This window comes from Danio rerio, chromosome 4, assembly GCF_049306965.1.
Source record: "Danio rerio strain Tuebingen ecotype United States chromosome 4, GRCz12tu, whole genome shotgun sequence".
Taxonomy (NCBI): domain Eukaryota; kingdom Metazoa; phylum Chordata; class Actinopteri; order Cypriniformes; family Danionidae; genus Danio; species Danio rerio.
The window spans coordinates 52,145,734-52,172,241 of NC_133179.1; the positions used below are offsets into that span (position 1 = coordinate 52,145,734).

Genomic DNA, 26,508 nt, shown 5'->3' on the forward strand with positions numbered 1-26,508 from the left:
AACACTAATGTGCTTAATGTAAAACACTATGACCACTTCTTCTCTATTCATCATAATGACTTTCTGTAAGCCTCACATAAAACATTTTCCTCACAAAAACAGCGTACACAGTGTTCATCCCAACCAACACAAAGTTGCAGAAAATGTGGTCTACATATACCATCAACAGAAGTATTTACTAAATACAGTTACAGTAAAAAAATAAATAAATAAAAAAACAGCTATACTGCATTCTCTTTTCTGTATTGGTGTGGCCAAGCAGTGGGGCAAATGTCACCTTGCATGGCAAATCCAGCCACGAAAAGCATCAACTGCTATAGCTTGGAGAAGGGGTATACATGTGTTTGGATTTCGGTCATACACTTTTCATCTCCAGGCAGGAAAAAAATCCTCAATAGGTTTGAGGAATGGAGAATATGGAGGGGGAGATAAACAACTTAAAAACATGGGTGTGCAGTCAACTAGTTGTGAATCAGATGAGTTCTTAAATGTAACTCATTTTGTCGCACTATCCATTATGCCTCAAAGCTATACAGTTTTATAATTAATTTCGTTAATCTCTATAAAAAAAAGCACACGCACCACCTGAACTAAGGCGCTGCTGGGATTTGAGCCCAGGATCTCCTGTTTACAAGGCATTTTGACCAGCTAAGATACAGCGCCACAAAAATTAATTGTAAGAGACATTTGCCCGATAACAAAAATCGAAGAAATAAATACACAACAAAAACCAGCATGTCAGGATGCAGAAAATGCTGACAAGACGGACGTGGTCTTTTAGAGTCTGGATGATCATGTCTCAAACCTGACCGGTAACCTGGCCTCTGTTCAAGATCAAAGCAAAAAATGCATTATTTTATTTTTATTTAATTTACCCTTAATCATGTGTTAATTGTTTTTTGGAATATCCAGTTTCATTACATCCAAACCATCTGTCAGCTCGGAAAATGGAAATCATTTAATCTAAGATAATGGATAGCGCATTGGACTTCTTGGCTGTGAACTGAGTCATTTAAAGGTTTTGAGTTCAAGTCCCACCAGCGTTGCAAGCTTTGCCCTTTTTCTTCACTGACTTAGGAGTGGTGCATTTCCAACATTTTTTACATCTGTCCATCCTGTTCTGCTTTTTAATTTCATTGCGCAGTGCAGGCTCAGATACTAGGGGTACTCTACAATGAAGCCGATGACTTAATTGAGCTGTTTTAAATAAGGGAGATTAGAAAACGGTGCAGGGCCAAGTAAGCTTAAGGAATGACTCAAAGGCAACCTGTGGTTTTGGGCAAAAGTGTCTACCACCTATTGTTGAGATCACGCCTTTTGGAATCGTCGTACAAGAGCCTCTTTATGCATGTGCAAAGTAACTAAGTAGAAAGCATAGTAAATTTTGCTTTTCCCCCACTGTCTTAGATGAAACTGCGTTTGGAAGTATCGTATCCAGAGGTTTTTTCTTTTAGTGTTAAGACTAAGTTGGCCAGAGCACCTGTCTTGGGAACAGCAGGTCCTAGGTTCGAATCCAAATTGCACCTTTCCCTCAGATTTCCATTTTCCAAGCTGAATCTGGGTTTGGATGTAATGAAACTGGAGATTCCAAAAAACACCTAACACATGATTAAGGGTAGATTAAATAAAAATAAATCAATGCATTTTTTGCTTTGATCTTGAAAAGAGGCCAGGTTACTGGTCAGATTTGAGACATAATCATCCGGACTCTAAAAGACCACGTCCATCTTGTCGGCATTTTCTGCATCCTGACATGCTGGTTTTTGTTGTGTATTGGTTTGTTCTTCTTCGTTTTTTGTTATCGGGCAAATGTCTCTTACGGTCATTCATTGTGGTGCTGTGGCTTAGCTGGTCGAAGCGCCTCTCTTGTAAACAGGAGATCCTGGGCTAAATTGATCCAGGGCTAAATTGATCCAGGTGGTGAATGCGCTAGTTTTATAGAGCTTACCGGAATGCATAATAAAATTGTATAGCTTTGAGGCCTAATGAATAGTGCGACAAATAGACTTAAACAACCTCTTTGATTGCCATTTTAGACTTGCTGTCTTTTTTTAGTCTCTGTGTGCAAAACCGTCTTGCCTTCTTTTCAGCTTTGGTGCTGTGGCTTAGTTGGTCAAAGCGCCTGTCTCGTAAACAGGAGATCCTGGGTTCAAGTCCCAGCAGTGCCTAATGTACATGTGCCAGCGTTGCTTTTTCTTAAGAGTAACGAGTGTTTACGCAGCGGGATGTTTAGCAGTCGGTTTTTAAACAAAACTCAAATCCTTAAGAACGCTACACGTTTAAGAGGACTTTGGACGATGGCTTTATATAGCATAATGTGGTAATGCCTAACCAATTGGACTTTAATATTTCAAGTCCAGACATTCACACATGCAGCGCTACCATTGTTAGTTTTTTTTTTTCTTTTTTCGATTAAACAATTAGCCCTTGTCAACATCGTTTGACCCTGTGGCTTAGGTGGTCAAAGCGCCTGTCTAGTAAACAGGAGATCCTGAGTTCAAATCCTAGCAGTACTTTGTCTGCAGTTGGCTGTTCTTTCATGGGCCAGAGAGTCCCAAAAAGTGCTTTTTGGTGCAGTCTGTGTGGTGCAATGGATAGCGCATTGGACCTCTAGGCTGTGAGCTGAGCCATTCAAAGGTTGTAGGTTCGAGTCCCACAAGAGTGTCAAGCTTTGACCCTTTTCTTCACTGACTTAAGGTGTGGTGCGTTTCTAACATTTTAGGCATCTGTCCATCCCGTTTTGCTTCTTTCTTTCATTGCGCAGTGCAGGCTCAGATACTAGGGGTACTCTACAATGAAGCCGATGACTTAATTGAGCTGTTTTAAATAAGGGAGATTATAAAACGGTGCAAGGCCGAGTGGACTTAAGGAATGACTCGAAGGCAACCTGTGGTTTAGGGCAAAAGTGACCGCCACCTATTGTTAAGATCACACCTTTTGGATTTGTCATACAAGAGCCTCTTTATGCATGTGCAAAGTAACTGAGTTGAAAGCATAGTAAATTTTGCTTCCCCCCACTGTCTTAGAAGAAACTGCGTTTGGAAGTATCGTATCCACAGTTTTTTTCTTTTAGTGTTAAGACTAACGGCTTTTTCAAACCGCAAGCGCCAGCAGCGCGTGTTTTTTCGGCGTCCATGTTAACAGATTAGAGCTTTCATACTGCACGCAACAGCAGCGCGTCAGAGCGAGGCGTGAGCGTCGCTGAAGCAGCAGTGCAGCGATAGTTTTGGCGCCGGGTCTATTTTTGACGCACTGCTCACGCTCAATTAAAGTGACAGTGCATTGATAATGACCAAAACACAATGAATGACAGTAAAAAAGTAGCAATTGTACCCAATAAATGCCTTAATAATGTCAACTGATTTATATATAGTCAGTTGTAACCCAGGTTACTAGTGGGTAGTACACAGCAATAGAGCAAATAGAAACACCCTTATAAATATGAAAAAAAAACATTGGCAGAATACTCGATTAAATAATATATATTAAAATTATTTATTTATATAAATAATTCATAATCGAGTATTAAACAGCATTCAAGGGAATAGTGCTTTAGAATAACATCATCGTGCCTTACACTATAGCAGATCAGATTTACAAACAATAACAAATCTCTCTTGTCTGTTAGCTTGTGTTTACCGTTGCTATGGTGATTCAGTGTTCGCAAGGGAATGCAGAGATGTAAGTTTTTAAATTAATAACAGTAGAAAACTATTAGATAGATATCAAGGCCTCAAGGCTCTGTTCTTGGGCCACTTCTCTTCTCAGTCTACACATCATCTATAGGACCAGTCATCCAGAGACATGGATTCTCCTACCACTGCTATGCTGATGATACCCAGCTATACCTCTCTTTTCATCCTGATGATCCCTCGGTTCCAGCTTGCATCTCAGCCTGCCTGTTGGATATTTCACACTGGATGAAAGATCATCATCTTCAGCTGAACCTCGCAAAAACTCTTGTAGTTTCTGCTAACCCGACTCTACACCATAATTTTTCAATCCAGATGGATGGGGCAACCATTACTGCATCCAAAATGGTGAAAAGCCTTGGAGTAACGATTGATGACCAACTAAACTTCTCTGAACACATTTCTAGAACTGCTCGATCGTGCAGATTCGCACTCTATAACATCAGAAAGATCCGACCCTTCTTTTCTGAACATGCAGCTCAACTCCTTGTTCAAGCTCTTGTTCTCTCCAAACTGGATTACTGCAACTCTCTACTAGCTGGGCTTCCAGCTAACTCTATCAAGCCTCTTTAACTGCTCCAGAACGCAGCAGCACGAGTGGTCTTCAATGAACCGAAACGAGCACATGTCACTGCGCTGCTAGTCCGTTTGCACTGGCTGCCAGTTGCTGCTCGCATCAAATTCAAAGCTCTGATGTTTGCCTACAAAGTGACTTCTGGCCTTGCTCCTTCTTATCTGCTCTCACTTCTGCAGATCTATGTGCCCTCCAGAAACTTGCGTTCTGTGAACGAACGCCGCCTCGTGGTTCCATCCCAAAGAGGGAAGAAATCACTTTCGCGAATGCTCACGCTCAATCTGCCCAGTTGGTGGAATGAACTCCCTAACTGCATAAGAACAGCAGAGTCACTCGCTACTTTCAGGAAACGACTAAAAACTCAACTATTTGGTCTCCACTTCACTTCCTAATGTGCAATTGCCTCTCTGAATATCACACTAACTGTACCCACAAAAAAAAAAATACTAATACTAATACTACTAATACTTCCCTTCTTAGACTTTACAGACCTGAAACTTGCCTATAGCACTTATTCATTGTTGCTCTTAGTTGTGTAAATTGCTTCCTTGTCCTCATTTGTAAGTCGCTTTGGATAAAAGCGTCTGCTAAATGACTAAATGTAAATGTAAATATATATTTTAATGTTTTAAATGTGTATTAACTGTGAAAACTGACCATTAATAAGATGCTGAAATGATTTCTATCATATATCTTTAATGAAGGATTGAGAGAAAAAAAAAACAAGATTTGTATCTGTGAGTGAAATCTGCACACGAGTGCCCCCTGTTTTCCTGGCTTTTCGCTTTGATTTTGAATGGTTTTCTTGGTGAGTTCGTGTTTTTTTTTTATTGTTTTCATTATAACATGATTTAAACTAGTGTCAAAAATGTGTTTCATTAATTAACCATTTGTTTGGTCTAGTAAAAACACAGTATTATACACAGTATTATACAAGTGATTGTGTAAAGTTTAAGTGAGAGAGTTTAAGTAAAATGCTGTCATTTGTAAAAAGAAAATGCCAAATAGGAGAAAGAAATAGGAAAAACACAGAAATTCAGCAGAGAGAAGCATATACATGGTCATTTATTGTTGCTGTTTATTTACAAATGTGTTAAGCTGAGTTAATGCATACACTGTAAAATGCTAATGGTTTTTTTCTCCCCTTTGTTTGTTTGCTTGTGCATCTTCTTCTGGTTTTTCATTGGTGAGATGTTCTATTAAAGTCAGTTGCTGAATGTGATCTGCTCTGCATTCAAATTAATTGAAGTGTGAACTCTTTTCTGGATTTGGATTGTCTCAACTTCCATCGGTGCATGTCTAATTGTGGAGTTGGACTGGCGAGCCTCCCATTAAGTGGATTCTTTGGATACACCTGTTGGAAAGATACAAAGTGAAACCTATTCAGCGTCATGGTAAGAGTGTAAATTTACAACAAACTCACAAGTGCAACATCCTGGATCTCTGGAACTAAATTTGCAACCTAGTTGTTTTGCAAAAGAATCTTTTTGAGTGTTCATCACCTGTACTGGACTTTTGGGAAAATTTGAAATGTTTTAAGTAAATGTTTTATTTTCATTTTTATTTTATTTGTACATTGTTTCATTGGAGTGTTCATTTGTTGCAATTTTTGAAGCTTTATAGAGAGAAGTTAATTGGTTTAAGAAGGGAAACCTTGATTATATATTAAATAATAAAACAATTTTAATATTGTACTATTAAGAGGGTTTTGGACGATGGCATTATATAGCATGGTATGGTGATGCGTAACCAATTGGACTTTAAAATTTTTAAGTCTAGACATTCAAACATGCAGTGCTACCGTTTTTACCGTTTCTTTTTTCGATTAAACAATTACCCCCTGTCTGGTTTTGTGGCTTAGTTGGTCAAAACACCTGTCTAGTAAACAGAATATCCTATGTATGAATCCCAGCAGTACTTTATCTGCAGTGAGCTGTGCTTTTATGGGCCAGAGAGTAACAAAAATTGCTTTCTGTGCAACAGTGCTAGAGGCAGGAGCTCTGTGGTGCAATGGATAGTCTCCACTTCACTTCCTAATCTGCAATTGCCTCTAGCTATACCACTAACTGTACTCAAAAAAAATTCTTACATTACTAATGCTTTCCTTTTTAGACTTTACACACCTGAAACTTGCCTACAGCACTTATTTATTGTTGCTCTTATAGTTGTGAAAATTTCTTCCTTGTCCTCATTTGTAAGTTGCTTTGGATAAAAGCGTCTGCTAAATGACTAAATGTAAATGTAAAACAGCGAGCTGTGTACACGCCCCCAAAATGACACATTATAACACATCATAATAAAAAATCTGAATTGTTTTTTGAACTGAACCTAAACTGGCACACTCAGAAGAACCATAATAATAATGTTAAATCATAAAAAAGGGGTAAACTATGTTACCTTTAAGCAATGTGTTAACTTTACTATTTATTCTATAATCATCAAGATTGATAAAAAAGTTCAACACATTCACACAGCAGTGAACGTGTGCACACACACACACACACACACACAGTTGGTACAGTAGGTCTACATACTGCATCTACCTTGGAAGAAGCGATGTGGTTCTTTAAAGTGTTGTTTTACATATGGAACCTGATTAAATTTTACTACAGTGTCTTTGTAAAAACAGCTGTCCAATCCCTGAAAATAGAAAAAAAAAGTTGTAAATAAAGAAACTGCAAAGAAATGATTCAATCATATTGAAGAAATTTGAACTAATTTTCTAACACAGCTAGCGGTCCAGGTCCCTGATGGAATATGGCTCCCCAGACATGAATTTTTCTGGATGCTTTGCTTTCGGTTTTACAACATGGCGGTTTATTAATAGGGTCGTATAAAGCAAATAGCCTAAATAAAGAGATGCATGAATGAATGTTAATTGAATCTTTTCATTATGGCATTGATCAAAATGGCTTACCTGGCTTTTCCAAAGGTCCACCTGAGTTGTTTTAATGGTTTTCTAATAGTGCAGACTGATGCTTTTAACTGTATTCTAAACAGAAGCTCGCTCTGAATCTTTTTAGCAGATCGCTCATTGTCCTTGTTAAGTTTTTCATCAATCGTTTTAAGTGCAGCACTATACAACAAACACATACAAGAATTTTATTAATAACTTTTTGACATCAGTGTTGCTGAAATACTTGATTTGACAAGATGACAATACACAATACCTGTTCATTTTCCTTGCAGTTGTTTTTCTAGGAAGGCCTACAGGTCTTTGACGTCTATAGTGTCGTCTTATAGTGGTGTTGGAGACGTGCACACCCGACTGCAACAGGAAAGCCCTGATGTCAGCAAGAGAGTGCTTTGATGTGTTGATGCATCATTTTTTTTTCACTGCAATAATTGGTTGAAATGATCTGAAATTAAATCTATAAATGAAACACAAAACGGTTATGATAGCTAAGTGATTCTGAGTCGATTTGTTAATGTGCTGCAATATGCAGAAAGGTTGTTAACTGTGCCCGATGAACTGTGAAGTTTGCGGCCATCCATTAACATGATCATCAACGTAAATGGATGAATAAAACTAGCGCACGCATTGCACTGGCAAAAATAATCATCATGATTATGAATGTGTTGCTTAAATGTTTGTATAAACGCATATTATGCAAAAAGCTTAGTTTGGTATTGTGAGAATGAAGATATCTGCACATTTGTAGTCAGTTTTTTGTAGTTAAAGTTTGCTTAACCAAAGATTGATCTTATCCACCTGTGACCCACCCATAAGTAAATATGCAGACAAGTTTTTGATTAGCTGACCGGAGCATTAACAGCACCCAGTGATATAACTGAGGAATCAAGTGGGATAAACATGATAGAGGGATTAAATGGTAAAGTACGGGGGAATCTCGACAAAAACGCAGGGTTAAGTTGCCTATAGAAACTTTCCGGTAATAGGTCAGTAAAAAATATATATTTTATAACGTCCTCTTTTTGATAGACGTCGTCAAACATTCTGCCCAAATGCTCAGGAGAAACCTAATCATATTAACATTTCCCTAGACTATATGACACTTGATAGGTAATTTCCCTTTATTTATGAGAATAATTTAAGGATGTTGCATATTATTCGGTTATCAAGGAAATTGTTAAGTGTTGCAGGACATAAGTGCAAGTAATAAAATATAGACTAGGCTATAGCCTATATTTTATTCATTCATTCATTTTCTTATCAGCTTAGTCCCTTTATTAATCCGGGGTCACCACAGCGGAATGAACCACCAACTTATCCAGCAAGTTTTTACACAGCGGATGCCCTTCCAACCGCAACCCATCTTTGGGAAATAGCCTTGCGCTCAACAGCTATAATAAAGCTTTACATTTATTATTATTATTATTTTTTTAATTTAACCATGTCAGACAAACACATAAACACTTGTTTGCGCAGGACTGGATGACAGAAAAGAAGGTAGGTTTCTGATGGTTTTACTCTGTTTGCGTAATTTCTAAATGCTCTGTTTGCGTGATTTGATTAATGTAATCTAACCAAAATGCTTCATATTTAATATTTCAAAACTCTTTTGTTGTGTATTGTTTTTGTACATATAATTTAGCTATGCCCCATATGGTCCAAAACCTGACAGGTAGACAAATCTAAGCTTGTTTTTAATAACACAAATATAAATATGCATATAATAAACAATACTGCTGCTAATAATAACATTATAAGAAAGCAAGTTGTCATGAATGAACTAAAAACAAGCCACCCAAGATGAAGAAGGCATGGAGGCAGCAGTTTTTATATTTATGTAGAAAATAATAACTTTTGTAATATTTTAATCCTTTGAAACATATTTGTGTGTTGCTGTAACAACTTGTCTATTGCTACTTTGCAACAATTTTATTGTAAAAAAAAAAATTAAGTAAATGAAAGCTAAAGGATTAGGGTAAGTTGATAAATTTAGGCTACTTTATACAGTACAGGCTATTGTCATATCCAAAAGATTCACAGCTTTGCATTCCCACCCACATTTCACAACCTGTATGAACCCATAAGGCCGCAAGTGCCACAGACCCTGTAGAACTTTTCTTAGCTGATCTTCTGCGTGACCTATTTAGTCATTAATAACAGCTCATTTTTTTTACAGAAAGAGGACCGGGAACTCACAAAGGGTAATTATTATACCATTCTGTCTTTCCGTTATCTCCTTCATGATTATTTGTACTGTTTTCCTACATTTCATGTTTTAAAATCATTTTAACTAACTTAAGAAAACAGTGGAGAAGAGGGTGAAGAAGCGCATGGTCTCCAAAATAGTGGTAATTTAATAATATAATAATATATATGTATAATAAAAAAAATATTTTCTGAAAGCAACTCGGCTGGCCCGATTCCAAATTCAAGTTGGTAAACCAATTTACTGTTCCACCAAACATTATTATACACCATAGTAGCATGTAGGCTATAAAATGTTATGACTTAAATTGATATGTAGCTGCAAGAGTGATTAATTAATGCTCCATTTATCGTTTAATTGTCATAAAGTGACTTTATTTACCTTGGCATTTTTATATGCTGTTTTGCTTTAAGAACAGTTTTCCTATGATGATTAGCACTACTGAAAGCGCGCCTGTAGCCATTGGCAACTGACTCAGTGTGAGAGAGTGTGTGTGTTCGGAGTTTCGCTCCTGTTTTCAGTATACAAAAAAACTTCAGTAAACAGTTCATTTTCGTTCTAAACAAAGTTTTCCAGTCGTCATTATTGCTGCTAGATGTAAAGACAGAACATAAAAAGGCAACATATCGACTCATGAGCACGATGATTGACATATATTTGTAAATAAGTGGTTGGTAAAACCTCTTCTTCGTTCACCGCAAATCTTGCCTTAAAAGGAAAGTGCATAATTTAGCCTTACCCTGAGTTTGTTTACACTCTGCCTGTATTAACATACATGCTGTATTTTAATATGGCTAATTTGGATGAACAGGCTCTAACTTTTGACAGCTTTTTCTTCTTTTTACGCGGTTATGCGCGAATTATATTTCACACGCAAGATGACTAAAAATTGAAATTAAAATACCAAAGATACTGAGCCATTACTACAAGTAAAAAAAACAAACAAAAAACAAAACAACAATTATACTTTAAAGGAGAACATTGACGTTTCGAAAAAAAATGAACTGAACTACAACTAAATTATTAAAAATACACTTGCGGGACTTCATTAATGTCCTGCGGCAAAATTATTTTTTTTTATACTTTTAGTGATCTGCTTGAGGTAAGCCAATTTCTTTTTATGCTTAATCAACAACGAAAACATAAGTAAAAATGTAAATGAAGATATAAATGAAAAAGCTTATTAAATGACTGTCTTAGTCCTATCAAAATAGCAAACAACATCTTTTTATATTTAGGCTAAAAGACTGCTTTATTTATTTATTTAGGCCTACTTATTTGTTATGAATGTTTGTGCTTATATTTTAGTTGTCTTTTATTTCTTCAATTCTACTTTCCAAAATTAATCCTCATTGCACTTAACAAGTTTACAATGATAATAAAGCATGTTAACAAATGTTTAATGATTAATGAAGGAATCATAATGCTTTGTTTTATCGTTTCATCTTTAGTTATAAGAACAGTAGCATATTTACAGCTGCTGTATAGGCTATTTCTGTCTGTTCGCATCCCTTTGTGCCCCCTGGCGGCATATTCACAGACTGCGGTCATACATTAAAAACTCGTGCTTGTCCATTTAAAGCGGCGGCGGTATATGCCACGGAGGTAATAGCCACATTGAACTCTCAACTACTGTAAATCATTCTAACATGTACAATACAGACAAAAAAAAGCAGTGGCAATGGTTTGGTTATTAGATTTGTTTATGGATCTTGAAAAACCCACCAGCTTTATATGTAAGCACAGAGTAACCTTTTAGTCATAACAGGAAATATGGATGACAATGAAGGAAGTTAATGACACACAAACACATCTCAAGAAGGTTTTCACAGCTACTGTGTTTTATCCAACAACCATTGCTCCCAAGTTGAAGTGAGACCTTCAAAAACGACCCAGGTGGGACTTGAACCCACAATCCCCAGCTCCGGAGGCTGATGCCTTATCCATTAGGCCACTGGGCCACGTCACTAATAGTACAAACATTTTATTTCTGCTATCATTCACATTCTCGTCTCATCGGTCCTGGGGTATGGTTCTAGCGTATAGTGCGACTGGTCTTGAGAGTTTCAAATTCCAGTCAAGGCCACTCTCATTAACTTGAAATCACAACCTTTCTGCAGCTATTTTCTTGCTTGCATTTCATCATCATCCACCTAACATGAGACCGTTAGTTAAGAGCCATGGGGTACTTGAAGTCAAGATCTCCATTACTAGAGCTTAGCGGAACCTTTTAGGTTTGTAACGTGACAATGAGATTCAAGCAAGAATGGATGAATCTTAATTGAAGTGTGCAGCAAGTCTGAGAATTCGAAGCTATTGTCCTCAGATCATCACACCTAAGCTTTGAGTAGACAAGCCAGGATTTTTTCACACAACTTAAATGTAACCCATAAAAACACAACCCGAACAGGACTTGAATCCACAATCCCCAGCTTCGAAGGATGATGTCTTATCCATTAGGCCACTGGGCCAATACTAGCATTTGCTATATCTGTTGTATGACTCATGAAGTTCTTGTAACTCAGAAAGCAGCACGTTAGGATCCCTATTGCTTTCAGATGATCTGGTGTGTACACCTAATGACCAAAAGGCTTCTCTGAAGAGTTTTCCATTGTCATGTTTTTTTGACCTAAGGGTATGAACCTAGCTTTTTGAAAGTCACACTGGATTGCGCTGCAACAGATACCTAAAACGAACCGCATCAAAGACAACCCAGGTGGGACTTGAACCCACAATCTACTTCTAATCTAAATTAGTCGAACATGTACAATTATACCGACAAAATAGTTTGCTACCCTCAGGCAGATGGTTCTGCCGCATCTGGTCACGTACCAGCTGGCTGATGGAAAGTTTCTTCCCTCCGACTATCAGGCTGATGAACACTTAACACACCACACACAGACTCTACCATACCCTTACTGCACACCATCAATATGTAGCATGCACTGCACTTTAACCAATCCATACTTGAAGCAACACTACCTACAACTATGTGGACATCTATTCATTGTTCACATCGCTGTCAATTTCACATTGTCGTTGTATTTGCACTGTCTGTATTTTGCACTGTCATTTCATTTGCACTGTCTGTATTTTGTACTGTCGTTGTATTTGCACTGTATTACTCTGTATTTTGTGCTGTCTGGAGCCAGCACCTAAGCTTTTCACTCATCATAGCACACATGCTGCTGCTGATGTGACAATAAAAGTGAGTTGATTTGAAAGAAAGTAGCGGCAATGATTCAGTTGTTAGATTTGTTTATGGATCGTTCTAATAAGGATGACAACGAAGGAAGTTAATGACACGCAAACACATCTCTAGAAGGTTTTCACAGCTACTGTGTTTCATCCAACAAACATTGCTCCCAACTTGAAGTGAGACCTTCAAAGACAACCCAGATGGGCCTTGAACCCACAACGCCCAACTCCAGAGGCTGATGCCTTATCCTTTAGGCCACTGGGCCATGTTACCAAGTTTTTGTCATGGAGCTCTTGTATGCCCTCAACAAGATGCCAACGCATGGAAAACTGCACTTTGGGATCTCGATGCCAGTTTGCATTCCATTAAATAAGATGTTTGCAACTAATGGACAAACATTTTCTTTGTGTAATCATCCACATTCGTGTCTCATTGGTCCTGGGGTATGGTGTGAGACTGGTCTTGAGTTTCAAATTCCAGACGAGGCCACTCTCATTAACATGAAATCACAACCTTTCTGCAGCTATTTTCTTGTTTGCATTTCATCATCATCCACCTAACATGAGACCATTATTTGAAAGCCACCGGGTACTTGAAGTCAAGATCTCCCTCCCTCTCTCTAGCGAACTATTGACCTTAGATCATCACGCATAAGCTTTGAGGAGACATGTCAGGATTTTTTCCATACAATTTTTATGTAACCCAACAAACACAACCCAAATGGGACTTAAACCCACAATCCCTAGCTTTGAAGGCTGATTCCTTATCCATTAGGCCACTGGGCCAATACTAGCATTTGCCATATCTGTTGTATGGCTCAGGAAGTTCTTATAACTCAGAAAACAGCACTTTAGGATTCCTATACCATATTGCATTCAGACGATCTGGTGTGTACACCTAATGACAAAACAGATTCTCTAAAGAGTTTTCCATTGTCATGTCTTTTTGACCTAAGGGTATGAACCTAGCTTTTTGAAGATCACACTGGATTGTGCTGCATAGCCAACTTAATAAGAACTGCATCAAAGACAACCCAGGTGGGACTTGAACCCACAATCCCCAGCTTCGAAGGCTGGTGCCTTATCCATTAGGCCACTGGGCCGTTTTTACTGCCTGTGAACTGTAATACGCATCCAGGGAGTTGCTGACGCACATAACAAAAAACAACATGAACAAAAAGTAGATTGGACCGGTTTCACAGAATTTTTGTGGCACTGCCAAACAGACAAAAAAGAAACATCTTATAGGATTTCTTTGAAGGAATTCAATTAGAATTTTGATCATATTTTGGAACCATTGCTATAGGATTGTTTTATAGTACAATACATAAAAATCCTTTTGGATAATTTCTACAGTATTTCAATGAGATCCAATTTATATCTTAATTAAGATATGCTTTTTTTTAATAAGATATGCTATTTTTATACAATAGTTTTGAATGTATTATGCTGTTTGCTAAAGCTCACCTTCATGTACTTGAGTGTACAGTATTACTGCACAAATTTCCAAAGAAACATGTCTACACCAAAAACATATACAATGTCGCTAGACCAAACTGTGGGTTGGCCCACTCGAAACAGAAGTTCACTTTGGGCCCATAGCAAGTCCACACAAAGTGGAGTGTATATAGCCACAATGGGCGAAGTATAGGTATACTATCTGAGTCAGAAGTATGTCCTATGAGCATGCTCTGTGGGGATTTAGTAATTAACAAAATAGTTAGGTCCCACTAATACTAAGTTGAGTCCAGGCACAAAATGTGCCTATAAGGTCCCAGTAAAGCACTTTTATACAGGGCCATTGTGGCTTTAACACAAAACAAAACTAGTTCACTTCTACTATGTAGCAAAATAGCACAATATCACTTCAACTGCATAATTACATATTTTGAAAGAATAAACTAAAATCAGTAATAAATGAAACATCTAAAAATATAAAGACAACATGGACTATTTTTCGAAGGTTTGGGACAAAACTGCTTTAGTTTATAAAAATGCAGATATAAAAGTAACCTTGTAAATAATTATTCCTTTTTAATATGTTAACTTTTCCATTTGAATATGTTAAAATATAATTTATTCCAATGATGTTAAAGCTGCATTTGAGGCATTTGTGTCCTACATAAAATAATTTGAGACAAAACAACAAAACATATAAAAATATACTTAGTTAAAAGAAAAACAAAGTAAGATTTTCATGTGTGTATTTGTACCTTAAAGGGTCACGAAACTCCAAAACACATTTTTTGAGCTGTTGACAGTCATATATGTGTCCCACACTGCTAAAAACACTATTAGGACACAAATATTTCACTAAAAAGTGTAAATTGGTTGTTTTTGCGTTATTTCAAGCAAATTTGTACTTCCGGTTTGAAACTAAATTTTGAAGCTGCGTCTTAACCATGAGATAATAGTGTGTATTCCAGCGTGCAGACTGGATGTCTGTGCCAGAGTGTGTCTTATTACGTCTTACAGTGCGGCTCGAAGGACATCTTTTGCATTCAGAGCTGCTTTCGTGAAGAGATCATCGGCAACACTGCTCAAAGTTTACCATAGAGGTGAAAAGGAAGCTCCCTGACCAGGAATTGAACCCAGGCCACAGCGGTAAGAGCACTAAGTCCTAACCACAAGACCACCAGGGAAGGCCTGGCTAAAGGTTGCCCTCTAGCCTAGCTGTGGGCCTCCTCCCAGGTGTGCTGCAGCTGCTCTGACAAAAATAACTCTAATGTTTGCAACCTCCTCCTAGAGAAGAGAAAGTCTCAGAGCCTGGTTCAAAGTTCTTCTACGGAGGGACTGTCACATGCTCTGTGTAAAAGCATCCTATCGACACCACAACTTGCCATGACAACAAAGCACAGCATGCGTTGAAGGAACTCCATGTTTACCGGGCCATGTGCTCTTTCCAAACAGCATGCTACTGAGCACTCCTTGCACAGTGTGTGCCAGTGGCGCAATGGATAACATGTCTGACAACGGATCAGAAGATTCTAGATTCGACTTTTGGCTGGCTCGTTCAGGATTTATTGCATTGCTCTCAGTCAGTGCACTGCAGTTGCAGTTTGCCCCTGCCAGAGTTGTTTGGTTCTACTTTGGAGTGGATCAAGTTTCTGGGGCTGCCAGCACAGAGCCTGTGGGGTGCTCCCCTGGGTTCAAAGTCTGCCCCAACTGCTCTCATGTCTTGGTCCCGTACATCCCTCAGGACTTCCAGAAGAAACCAGTACAGTCACTCTTCTGGGAAGACAGCAGTGACAGCTTGTAGACCAAAATGTTTGCTGTGAGGCTAAGGCGTTCTACTGCAGCACAGATACACATTCGGAAAGCCGACAAGATTCAAAAACAAAGTGCCAACCTAAAACAAGATTGCAGTCAAAATGACCACCTCAGACAAGTGTGAGCAATGTTTCGGTCTCTGCTATATGTCTGCAAATATGCCACACAGTGCAGACGCTCATACTACTGAAAAGGAAGTTACCTGACTGAGAAAGGTATAAATAGAAATCGGAGCCTGCTCCAAACGACCTGGTCAGCTCCAAGTGGGCTGTACAAACCTCCTGGAGTTTTCATTCATTTAGCGTCTCGTACAAGACACTGCGCCCAACCAGTTATGTTTGAATGTCAAACCTACCCCAATCCTTAACCCAACCTCACAGTTTCCTGCTGTGTTTTATCAACCTCCCAACCTACCCCAACTCTTAACCCAACCTCACAGTAACAAACCTCCATGTGGGTTTCATTGATTCAATGTCTCGTACATGGCACAGAATACAACCTATCGCAGTTTATTAAAATCACACCTACCCCAGCTCTAGGCCCAACCTCACGGTAACCTGCTGTGTTTTATTCAATTTTACTCCTACCCCAACCCTAAACACAACCTCAGAGTAAGCAGTTTATATATTTTTTTTTTATTTTTGTGAATGTCTACTACAGCTACATCAATCGCAAACCCAGCCTACGTGCGGCATAAGTGCCTACCACTTAGAGGTCATCCAGGCAACTTGCAGTGTAATCTCCTCCACTTGTAGGTCTCTGAGCTGCAGCAACACCTAAGCGCTCTGACACACAGACACAAAAGAAACCATTGCTTTTAACCTCCTCTTGGAGAGGAGAGAGTCTCCGACCCTGGATCTCAGCTCTTCTATGGAGGGACTGTCAGGAATCCTGTAAGAGCATCCCATCCACACAACCTCTTGCCATAAAAACAAAGCAGAATGTGTGGTGAAGGAACTCCGGGTTGACAGAGCCTTGTCCTTGCTCCAAGCAATGTGCTAACAAGGTGCTGAACAGAGTGACGGCGGCACAAAGGTTAGCGCTTATGACTACGGATCAGAAGGTTCTCGGTTACGGAAACCAAGAAACTGTGTATGAGAGAGTGCGTAAGTGTATGAGTGGCACTTGTGCAAGCGGAGCAGGGACGTGCCAGCGATCAGAATGAACTGGAGTTTGTGCCAAGACTGGCGTTCCAAAGTGGCAGTTCCCATATGGTCTAGCGGTTAGGATTCCTGGTTTTCACCCAGGCGGCCCGGGTTTGACTCCCGGTATGGGAAGGCTTGAGTGCTTTTGCTTCTGTCTTTTTTGGCCAGCGGTCGGACTGCAGCTACCTTATAGGATGTGGTTGTGAAGCTGCACCGTAAGCCTTCAATAGCTCAGTTGGTAGAGTGGAGGACTGTAGGTGGGATGATGGCAGTCCTTAGGTCGCTGGTTCGACTCCGGCTCGAAGGACATCTTTTGCGCTCAGAGCCGCTTTCTTGCCTTCGCCAAGTGAGTTCACCAATGCTCAAAGTTCAGCATGGAGGTGAAAAGGAAGTTCCCTGACCGGGAATCGAACCCGGGCCGCGGCGGTGAGAGCGCCGAATCCTAACCACTAGACCACCAGGGAAGGTCTGGCTGAAGGTTGCCCTCAAGTCTAACTGTGGGCCTCCACCCAGGTGTGCTGCAGCTGCTCTGACAAAAATAACTCTAACCTTTGCAACCTCCTCCTGGGGAAGAGAAAGTCTCAGAGCCTGGATAACAGTTCTTCTTGGGAGGGACTGTCACATGCTCGGTGTAAGAGCATCCTATCGACACCACCACTTGCCATGACAACAAAGCACAGCATGCGTTGAAGGAACTCCGTGTTCACCGAGCCGTGTCCTCTTTCCAATCAGCATGCTACTGGGCACTGCTGACGCGGACTGGGCGGCATAAGTGCCTACCACTTAGAGGTCATCCAGGCAACTTGCAGTGTAATCTCCTCCACTTGTAGGCCCCTGAGCTGCAGCAACACCTAAGCGCTCTGACACACAGACACAAAAGAAACCATTGCTTTTAACCTCCTCTTGGAGAGGAGAGAGTCTCCGACCCTGGATCTCAGCTCTTCTATGGAGGGACTGTCAGGAATCCTGTAAGAGCATCCCATCCACACAACCTCTTGCCATAAAAACAAAGCAGAATGTGTGGTGAAGGAACTCCAGGTTGACAGAGCCTTGTCCTTGCTCCAAGCAATGTGCTAACAAGGTGCTGAACAGAGTGACGGCGGCACAAAGGTTAGCGCTTATGACTACGGATCAGAAGGTTCTCGGTTACGGAAACCAAGAAACTGTGTATGAAAGAGTGCATAAGTGTATGAGTGTCACTTGTGCAAGCGGAGCAGGGACGTGCCAGCGATCAGAATGAACTGGAGTTTGTGCCAAGACTGTCGTTCCAAAGTGGCAGTTCCCATATGGTCTAGCGGTTAGGATTCCTGGTTTTCACCCAGGCGCCCTGGGTTCGACTCCCGGTATGGAAAGTCTTGAGTGCTTTTGCTTCTGTCCTTTTTGGCCAGCGGTCGGACTGCAGCTACCTTATAGGATGTGGTTGTGAAGCTACCCCGTAAGCCTTTGATAGCTCAGTTGGTAGAGCGGAGGAGTGTAGGTGGGTTGGTGGCAATCCTTAGGTCGCTGGTTCGACTCCGGCTCGAAGGACGTCTTTTGCGCTCAGAGCCGCTTTCTTGCCTTCGCCAAGTGAGTTCAGCACTGCTCAAAGTTCAGCATGGAGGTGAAAAGCAAGTTCCCTGACCGGGAATCGAACCCGGGCCGCGGCGGTGAGAGCGCCGAATCCTAACCACTAGACCACCAGGGAAGGTCTGGCTGAAGGTTGCCCTCAAGTCTAGCTGTGGGCCTCCACCCAGGTGTGCTGCAGCTGCTCTGACAAAAATAACTCTAACCTTTGCAACCTCCTCCTGGGGAAGAGAAAGTCTCAGAGCCTGGATCACAGTTCTTCTTGGGAGGGACTGTCACATGCTCGATGTAAGAGCATCCTATCGACACCACAACTTGCCATGACAACAAAGCACAGCATGCGTTGAAGGAACTCCGTGTTCACCGAGCCGTGTCCTCTTTCCAATCAGCATGCTACTGGGCACTGCTGACGCAGACTGGGCCAGTGGCGCAATGGATAACGCGTCTGAATACGGATCAGAAGATTCTAGGTTCGACTCCTGGCTGGCTCGTGCAGGATCTTTTTGCGTTGCTCTCAGTGCAGTGTGGTCGCGGTTTGCCCCTGCCGGAGTTGTTCGGTTCTACTCTGGAGTGAATCGAGTTTCTGGGGCCGCCAGCACAGAGCCTGTGGGGTGCTCTCCTGGGTTCAAAGGCTGCCCCAACTGCTCTCATGTCTTGGTCCCGTACATCCCTCACGACTTCCAGAAGAAACCAGTACAGCCACTCTCCTGGGAAGACGGCAGTGACAGCTTGTAGACCAAAATGTTTGCTGTGAGGCTAAGGCGTTCTACTGCAGCACAGACACGCATTCGAAAAGCAGACAATATTCAAAAACAAAGTGCCCGCCTAAAACAAGATTGCAGTCAAAATGACCACCTCAGACAAGTGTGAGCAATGTTTCCGTCTCTTATATGTCGGCAAATATGCCACACAGTGCAGACGCTCATACTACTGAAAAGGAAGTTACCTGACTGAGAAAGGTATAAATATAAATCGGAGCCTGCTCCAAATGGCCTGGTCAGCTCCAAGCGGGTGAGACTTGAGCTCCAAGTGGGCTGTAAAAACCTCCTGGAGTTTTCATTCATTTAATGTCTGGTACAAGACACTGCGCCCAACCAGTTATGTTTGAATGTCAAACCTACCCCAATCCTTAACCCAACCTCACAGTTTCCTGCTGTGTTTTATCAACCTCCCAACCTACCCCAACTCTTAACCCAACCTCACAGTAACAAACCTCCATGTGGGTTTCATTGATTCAATGTCTCGTACATGGCACAGAATACAACCTATCGCAGTTTATTAAAATCACACCTACCCCAGCCCTAGGCCCAACCTCACGGTAACCTGCTGTGTTTTATTCAATTTTACTCCTACCCCAACCCTAAACACAACCTCAGAGTAAGCAGTTTATATATATTTTTTTATTTTTGTGAATGTCTACTACAGCTACATCAATCGCAAACCCAGCCTACGTGCGGCATAAGTGCCTACCACTTAGAGGTCATCCAGGCAACTTGCAGTGTAATCTCCTCCACTTGTAGGTCTCTGAGCTGCAGCAACACCTAAGCGCTCTGACACACAGACACAAAAGAAACCATTGCTTTTAACCTCCTCTTGGAGAGGAGAGAGTCTCCGACCCTGGATCTCAGCTCTTCTATGGAGGGACTGTCAGGAATCCTGTAAGAGCATCCCATCCACACAACCTCTTGCCATAAAAACAAAGCAGAATGTGTGGTGAAGGAACTCCAGGTTGACAGAGCCTTGTCCTTGCTCCAAGCAATGTGCTAACAAGGTGCTGAACAGAGTGACGGCGGCACAAAGGTTAGCGCTTATGACTACGGATCAGAAGGTTCTCGGTTACGGAAACCAAGAAACTGTGTATGAGAGAGTGCGTAAGTGTATGAGTGGCACTTGTGCAAGCGGAGCAGGGACGTGCCAGCGATCAGAATGAGCTGGAGTTTGTGCCAAGACTGGCGTTCCAAAGTGGCAGTTCCCATATGGTCTAGCGGTTAGGATTCCTGGTTTTCACCCAGGCGGCCCGGGTTCGACTCCCGGTATGGGAAGGCTTGAGTGCTTTTGCTTCTGTCCTTTTTGGCCAGCGGTCGGACTGCAGCTACCTTATAGGATGTGGTTGTGAAGCTACCCCGTAAGCCTTCGATAGCTCAGTTGGTAGAGCGGAGGACTGTAGGTGGGATGATGGCAATCCTTAGGTCGCTGGTTCGGCTCGAAGGACATCTTTTGCGCTCAGAGCCGCTTTCTTGCCTTCGCCAAGTGAGTTCACCACTGCTCAAAGTTCAGCATGGAGGTGAAAAGGAAGTTTCCTGACCGGGAATCGAACCCGGGCCGCGGCGGTGAGAGCGCCGAATCCTAACCACTAGACCACCAGGGAAGGTCTGGCTGAAGGTTGCCCTCAAGTCTAGCTGTGGGCCTCCACCCAGGTGTGCTGCAGCTGCTCTGACAAAAATAACTCTAACCTTTGCAACCTCCTCCTGGGGAAGAGAAAGTCTCAGAGCCTGGATCACAGTTCTTCTTGGGAGGGACTGTCACATGCTCGGTGTAAGAGCATCCTATCGACACCACAACTTGCCATGACAACAAAGCACAGCATGCGTTGAAGGAACTCCGTGTTCACCGAGCCGTGTCCTCTTTCCAATCAGCATGCTACTGGGCACTGCTGACGCAGACTGGGCCAGTGGCGCAATGGATAACGCGTCTGACTACGGATCAGAAGATTCTAGGTTCGACTCCTGGCTGGCTCGTTCAGGATTTTTTTGGGTTGCTCTCAGTGCAGTGCGGTCGCGGTTTGCCCCTGCCGGAGTTGTTCGGTTCTACTCTGGAGTGAATCGAGTTTCTGGGGCCGCTAGCACAGAGCCTGTGGGGTGCTCTCCTGGGTTCAAAGGCTGCCCCAACTGCTCTCATGTCTTGGTCCCGTACATCCCTCAGGACTTCCAGAAGAAACCAGTACAGCCACTCTCCTGGGAAGACGGCAGTGACAGCTTGTAGACCAAAATGTTTGCTGTGAGGCTAAGGCGTTCTACTGCAGCACAGACACGCATTCGAAAAGCAGACAATATTCAAAAACAAAGTGCCAGCCTAAAACAAGATTGCAGTCAAAATGACCACCTCAGACAAGTGTGAGCAATGTTTCCGTCTCTTATATGTCGGCAAATATGCCACACAGTGCAGACGCTCATACTACTGAAAAGGAAGTTACCTGACTGAGAAAGGTATAAATAGAAATCGGAGCCTGCTCCAAATGGCCTGGTCAGCTCCAAGCGGGTGAGACTTGAGCTCCAAGTGGGCTGTAAAAACCTCCTGGAGTTTTCATTCGTTTAATGTCTGGTACAAGACACTGCGCCCAACCAGTTATGTTTGAATGTCAAACCTACCCCAATCCTTAACCCAACCTCACAGTTTCCTGCTGTGTTTTATCAACCTCCCAACCTACCCCAACTCTTAACCCAACCTCACAGTAACAAACCTCCATGTGGGTTTCATTGATTCAATGTCTCGTACATGGCACAGAATACAACCTATCGCAGTTTATTAAAATCACACCTACCCCAGCCCTAGGCCCAACCTCACGGTAACCTGCTGTGTTTTATTCAATTTTACTCCTACCCCAACCCTAAACACAACCTCAGAGTAAGCAGTTTATATATATTTTTTTATTTTTGTGAATGTCTACTACAGCTACATCAATCGCAAACCCAGCCTACGTGCGGCATAAGTGCCTACCACTTAGAGGTCATCCAAGCAACTTGCAGTGTAATCTCCTCCACTTGTAGGTCTCTGAGCTGCAGCAACACCTAAGCGCTCTGACACACAGACACAAAAGAAACCATTGCTTTTAACCTCCTCTTGGAGAGGAGAGAGTCTCCGACCCTGGATCTCAGCTCTTCTATGGAGGGACTGTCAGGAATCCTGTAAGAGCATCCCATCCACACAACCTCTTGCCATAAAAACAAAGCAGAATGTGTGGTGAAGGAACTCCAGGTTGACAGAGCCTTGTCCTTGCTCCAAGCAATGTGCTAACAAGGTGCTGAACAGAGTGACGGCGGCACAAAGGTTAGCGCTTATGACTACGGATCAGAAGGTTCTCGGTTACGGAAACCAAGAAACTGTGTATGAGAGAGTGCGTAAGTGTATGAGTGGCACTTGTGCAAGCGGAGCAGGGACGTGCCAGCGATCAGAATGAGCTGGAGTTTGTGCCAAGACTGGCGTTCCAAAGTGGCAGTTCCCATATGGTCTAGCGGTTAGGATTCCTGGTTTTCACCCAGGCGGCCCGGGTTCGACTCCCGGTATGGGAAGGCTTGAGTGCTTTTGCTTCTGTCCTTTTTGGCCAGCGGTCGGACTGCAGCTACCTTATAGGATGTGGTTGTGAAGCTACCCCGTAAGCCTTCGATAGCTCAGTTGGTAGAGCGGAGGACTGTAGGTGGGATGATGGCAATCCTTAGGTCGCTGGTTCGGCTCGAAGGACATCTTTTGCGCTCAGAGCCGCTTTCTTGCCTTCGCCAAGTGAGTTCACCACTGCTCAAAGTTCAGCATGGAGGTGAAAAGGAAGTTTCCTGACCGGGAATCGAACCCGGGCCGCGGCGGTGAGAGCGCCGAATCCTAACCACTAGACCACCAGGGAAGGTCTGGCTGAAGGTTGCCCTCAAGTCTAGCTGTGGGCCTCCACCCAGGTGTGCTGCAGCTGCTCTGACAAAAATAACTCTAACCTTTGCAACCTCCTCCTGGGGAAGAGAAAGTCTCAGAGCCTGGATCACAGTTCTTCTTGGGAGGGACTGTCACATGCTCGGTGTAAGAGCATCCTATCGACACCACAACTTGCCATGACAACAAAGCACAGCATGCGTTGAAGGAACTCCGTGTTCACCGAGCCGTGTCCTCTTTCCAATCAGCATGCTACTGGGCACTGCTGACGCAGACTGGGCCAGTGGCGCAATGGATAACGCGTCTGACTACGGATCAGAAGATTCTAGGTTCGACTCCTGGCTGGCTCGTTCAGGATTTTTTTGGGTTGCTCTCAGTGCAGTGCGGTCGCGGTTTGCCCCTGCCGGAGTTGTTCGGTTCTACTCTGGAGTGAATCGAGTTTCTGGGGCCGCTAGCACAGAGCCTGTGGGGTGCTCTCCTGGGTTCAAAGGCTGCCCCAACTGCTCTCATGTCTTGGTCCCGTACATCCCTCAGGACTTCCAGAAGAAACCAGTACAGCCACTCTCCTGGGAAGACGGCAGTGACAGCTTGTAGACCAAAATGTTTGCTGTGAGGCTAAGGCGTTCTACTGCAGCACAGACACGCATTCGAAAAGCAGACAATATTCAAAAACAAAGTGCCAGCCTAAAACAAGATTGCAGTCAAAATGACCACCTCAGACAAGTGTGAGCAATGTTTCCGTCTCTTATATGTCGGCAAATATGCCACACAGTGCAGACGCTCATACTACTGAAAAGGAAGTTACCTGACTGAGAAAGGTATAAATAGAAATCGGAGCCTGCTCCAAATGGCCTGGTCAGCTCCAAGCGGGTGAGACTTGAGCTCCAAGTGGGCTGTAAAAACCTCCTGGAGTTTTCATTCGTTTAATGTCTGGTACAAGACACTGCGCCCAACCAGTTATGTTTGAATGTCAAACCTACCCCAATCCTTAACCCAACCTCACAGTTTCCTGCTGTGTTTTATCAACCTCCCAACCTACCCCAACTCTTAACCCAACCTCACAGTAACAAACCTCCATGTGGGTTTCATTGATTCAATGTCTCGTACATGGCACAGAATACAACCTATCGCAGTTTATTAAAATCACACCTACCCCAGCCCTAGGCCCAACCTCACGGTAACCTGCTGTGTTTTATTCAATTTTACTCCTACCCCAACCCTAAACACAACCTCAGAGTAAGCAGTTTATATATATTTTTTTATTTTTGTGAATGTCTACTACAGCTACATCAATCGCAAACCCAGCCTACGTGCGGCATAAGTGCCTACCACTTAGAGGTCATCCAAGCAACTTGCAGTGTAATCTCCTCCACTTGTAGGTCTCTGAGCTGCAGCAACACCTAAGCGCTCTGACACACAGACACAAAAGAAACCATTGCTTTTAACCTCCTCTTGGAGAGGAGAGAGTCTCCGACCCTGGATCTCAGCTCTTCTATGGAGGGACTGTCAGGAATCCTGTAAGAGCATCCCATCCACACAACCTCTTGCCATAAAAACAAAGCAGAATGTGTGGTGAAGGAACTCCAGGTTGACAGAGCCTTGTCCTTGCTCCAAGCAATGTGCTAACAAGGTGCTGAACAGAGTGACGGCGGCACAAAGGTTAGCGCTTATGACTACGGATCAGAAGGTTCTCGGTTACGGAAACCAAGAAACTGTGTATGAGAGAGTGCGTAAGTGTATGAGTGGCACTTGTGCAAGCGGAGCAGGGACGTGCCAGCGATCAGAATGAGCTGGAGTTTGTGCCAAGACTGGCGTTCCAAAGTGGCAGTTCCCATATGGTCTAGCGGTTAGGATTCCTGGTTTTCACCCAGGCGGCCCGGGTTCGACTCCCGGTATGGGAAGGCTTGAGTGCTTTTGCTTCTGTCCTTTTTGGCCAGCGGTCGGACTGCAGCTACCTTATAGGATGTGGTTGTGAAGCTACCCCGTAAGCCTTCGATAGCTCAGTTGGTAGAGCGGAGGACTGTAGGTGGGATGATGGCAATCCTTAGGTCGCTGGTTCGGCTCGAAGGACATCTTTTGCGCTCAGAGCCGCTTTCTTGCCTTCGCCAAGTGAGTTCACCACTGCTCAAAGTTCAGCATGGAGGTGAAAAGGAAGTTTCCTGACCGGGAATCGAACCCGGGCCGCGGCGGTGAGAGCGCCGAATCCTAACCACTAGACCACCAGGGAAGGTCTGGCTGAAGGTTGCCCTCAAGTCTAGCTGTGGGCCTCCACCCAGGTGTGCTGCAGCTGCTCTGACAAAAATAACTCTAACCTTTGCAACCTCCTCCTGGGGAAGAGAAAGTCTCAGAGCCTGGATCACAGTTCTTCTTGGGAGGGACTGTCACATGCTCGGTGTAAGAGCATCCTATCGACACCACAACTTGCCATGACAACAAAGCACAGCATGCGTTGAAGGAACTCCGTGTTCACCGAGCCGTGTCCTCTTTCCAATCAGCATGCTACTGGGCACTGCTGACACAGACTGGGCCAGTGGCGCAATGGATAACGCGTCTGACTACGGATCAGAAGATTCTAGGTTCGACTCCTGGCTGGCTCGTTCAGGATTTTTTTGGGTTGCTCTCAGTGCAGTGCGGTCGCGGTTTGCCCCTGCCGGAGTTGTTCGGTTCTACTCTGGAGTGAATCGAGTTTCTGGGGCCGCCAGCACAGAGCCTGTGGGGTGCTCTCCTGGGTTCAAAGGCTGCCCCAACTGCTCTCATGTCTTGGTCCCGTACATCCCTCACGACTTCCAGAAGAAACCAGTACAGCCACTCTCCTGGGAAGACGGCAGTGACAGCTTGTAGACCAAAATGTTTGCTGTGAGGCTAAGGCGTTCTACTGCAGCACAGACACGCATTCGAAAAGCAGACAATATTCAAAAACAAAGTGCCAGCCTAAAACAAGATTGCAGTCAAAATGACCACCTCAGACAAGTGTGAGCAATGTTTCCGTCTCTGTTATATGTCGGCAAATATGCCACACAGTGCAGACGCTCATACTACTGAAAAGGAAGTTACCTGACTGAGAAAGGTATAAATAGAAATCGGAGCCTGCTCCAAATGGCCTGGTCAGCTCCAAGCGGGTGAGACTTGAGCTCCAAGTGGGCTGTAAAAACCTCCTGGAGTTTTCATTCGTTTAATGTCTGGTACAAGACACTGCGCCCAACCAGTTATGTTTGAATGTCAAACCTACCCCAATCCTTAACCCAACCTCACAGTTTCCTGCTGTGTTTTATCAACCTCCCAACCTACCCCAACTCTTAACCCAACCTCAC

At 43.0% G+C, this 26,508-nt stretch overlaps 19 non-coding genes across 19 annotated transcripts; 12 read left to right on the forward strand and 7 right to left on the reverse strand.

Annotated features, from left to right (window-relative positions):
* Positions 1-2,094: 2,094 nt before the first annotated feature.
* trnat-cgu (transfer RNA threonine (anticodon CGU)) lies at positions 2,095-2,168 on the forward strand. Its single transcript has one exon. It is a non-coding gene; the product is annotated as a tRNA-Thr (tRNA).
* Positions 2,169-11,274: 9,106 nt separating this feature from the next.
* trnar-ccg (transfer RNA arginine (anticodon CCG)) lies at positions 11,275-11,347 on the reverse strand. Its single transcript has one exon. It is a non-coding gene; the product is annotated as a tRNA-Arg (tRNA).
* Positions 11,348-13,614: 2,267 nt separating this feature from the next.
* Positions 13,615-13,687, reverse strand: trnar-ucg (transfer RNA arginine (anticodon UCG)). Its single transcript has one exon. It is a non-coding gene; the product is annotated as a tRNA-Arg (tRNA).
* A 3,372-nt stretch (positions 13,688-17,059) lies between these two features.
* trnae-uuc (transfer RNA glutamic acid (anticodon UUC)) lies at positions 17,060-17,131 on the forward strand. The gene has a single exon. It is a non-coding gene; the product is annotated as a tRNA-Glu (tRNA).
* Positions 17,132-17,219: 88 nt separating this feature from the next.
* Positions 17,220-17,306, forward strand: trnay-gua (transfer RNA tyrosine (anticodon GUA)). The gene is given in 2 exon segments: positions 17,220-17,256; positions 17,271-17,306. It is a non-coding gene; the product is annotated as a tRNA-Tyr (tRNA).
* Positions 17,307-17,391: 85 nt separating this feature from the next.
* On the reverse strand, positions 17,392-17,463 carry trnae-cuc (transfer RNA glutamic acid (anticodon CUC)). Its single transcript has one exon. It is a non-coding gene; the product is annotated as a tRNA-Glu (tRNA).
* Positions 17,464-18,279: 816 nt separating this feature from the next.
* trnae-uuc (transfer RNA glutamic acid (anticodon UUC)) lies at positions 18,280-18,351 on the forward strand. Its single transcript has one exon. It is a non-coding gene; the product is annotated as a tRNA-Glu (tRNA).
* An 88-nt stretch (positions 18,352-18,439) lies between these two features.
* On the forward strand, positions 18,440-18,526 carry trnay-gua (transfer RNA tyrosine (anticodon GUA)). Its single transcript is given in 2 exon segments — positions 18,440-18,476; positions 18,491-18,526. It is a non-coding gene; the product is annotated as a tRNA-Tyr (tRNA).
* Positions 18,527-18,611: 85 nt separating this feature from the next.
* On the reverse strand, positions 18,612-18,683 carry trnae-cuc (transfer RNA glutamic acid (anticodon CUC)). The gene has a single exon. It is a non-coding gene; the product is annotated as a tRNA-Glu (tRNA).
* A 297-nt stretch (positions 18,684-18,980) lies between these two features.
* Positions 18,981-19,053, forward strand: trnar-acg (transfer RNA arginine (anticodon ACG)). The gene has a single exon. It is a non-coding gene; the product is annotated as a tRNA-Arg (tRNA).
* Positions 19,054-20,532: 1,479 nt separating this feature from the next.
* On the forward strand, positions 20,533-20,604 carry trnae-uuc (transfer RNA glutamic acid (anticodon UUC)). Its single transcript has one exon. It is a non-coding gene; the product is annotated as a tRNA-Glu (tRNA).
* Positions 20,605-20,858: 254 nt separating this feature from the next.
* On the reverse strand, positions 20,859-20,930 carry trnae-cuc (transfer RNA glutamic acid (anticodon CUC)). Its single transcript has one exon. It is a non-coding gene; the product is annotated as a tRNA-Glu (tRNA).
* A 297-nt stretch (positions 20,931-21,227) lies between these two features.
* Positions 21,228-21,300, forward strand: trnar-acg (transfer RNA arginine (anticodon ACG)). The gene has a single exon. It is a non-coding gene; the product is annotated as a tRNA-Arg (tRNA).
* Positions 21,301-22,779: 1,479 nt separating this feature from the next.
* Positions 22,780-22,851, forward strand: trnae-uuc (transfer RNA glutamic acid (anticodon UUC)). Its single transcript has one exon. It is a non-coding gene; the product is annotated as a tRNA-Glu (tRNA).
* Positions 22,852-23,105: 254 nt separating this feature from the next.
* trnae-cuc (transfer RNA glutamic acid (anticodon CUC)) lies at positions 23,106-23,177 on the reverse strand. The gene has a single exon. It is a non-coding gene; the product is annotated as a tRNA-Glu (tRNA).
* A 297-nt stretch (positions 23,178-23,474) lies between these two features.
* Positions 23,475-23,547, forward strand: trnar-acg (transfer RNA arginine (anticodon ACG)). Its single transcript has one exon. It is a non-coding gene; the product is annotated as a tRNA-Arg (tRNA).
* Positions 23,548-25,026: 1,479 nt separating this feature from the next.
* trnae-uuc (transfer RNA glutamic acid (anticodon UUC)) lies at positions 25,027-25,098 on the forward strand. The gene has a single exon. It is a non-coding gene; the product is annotated as a tRNA-Glu (tRNA).
* A 254-nt stretch (positions 25,099-25,352) lies between these two features.
* On the reverse strand, positions 25,353-25,424 carry trnae-cuc (transfer RNA glutamic acid (anticodon CUC)). The gene has a single exon. It is a non-coding gene; the product is annotated as a tRNA-Glu (tRNA).
* Positions 25,425-25,721: 297 nt separating this feature from the next.
* trnar-acg (transfer RNA arginine (anticodon ACG)) lies at positions 25,722-25,794 on the forward strand. Its single transcript has one exon. It is a non-coding gene; the product is annotated as a tRNA-Arg (tRNA).
* The last annotated feature ends 714 nt before the right edge of the window (positions 25,795-26,508 follow it).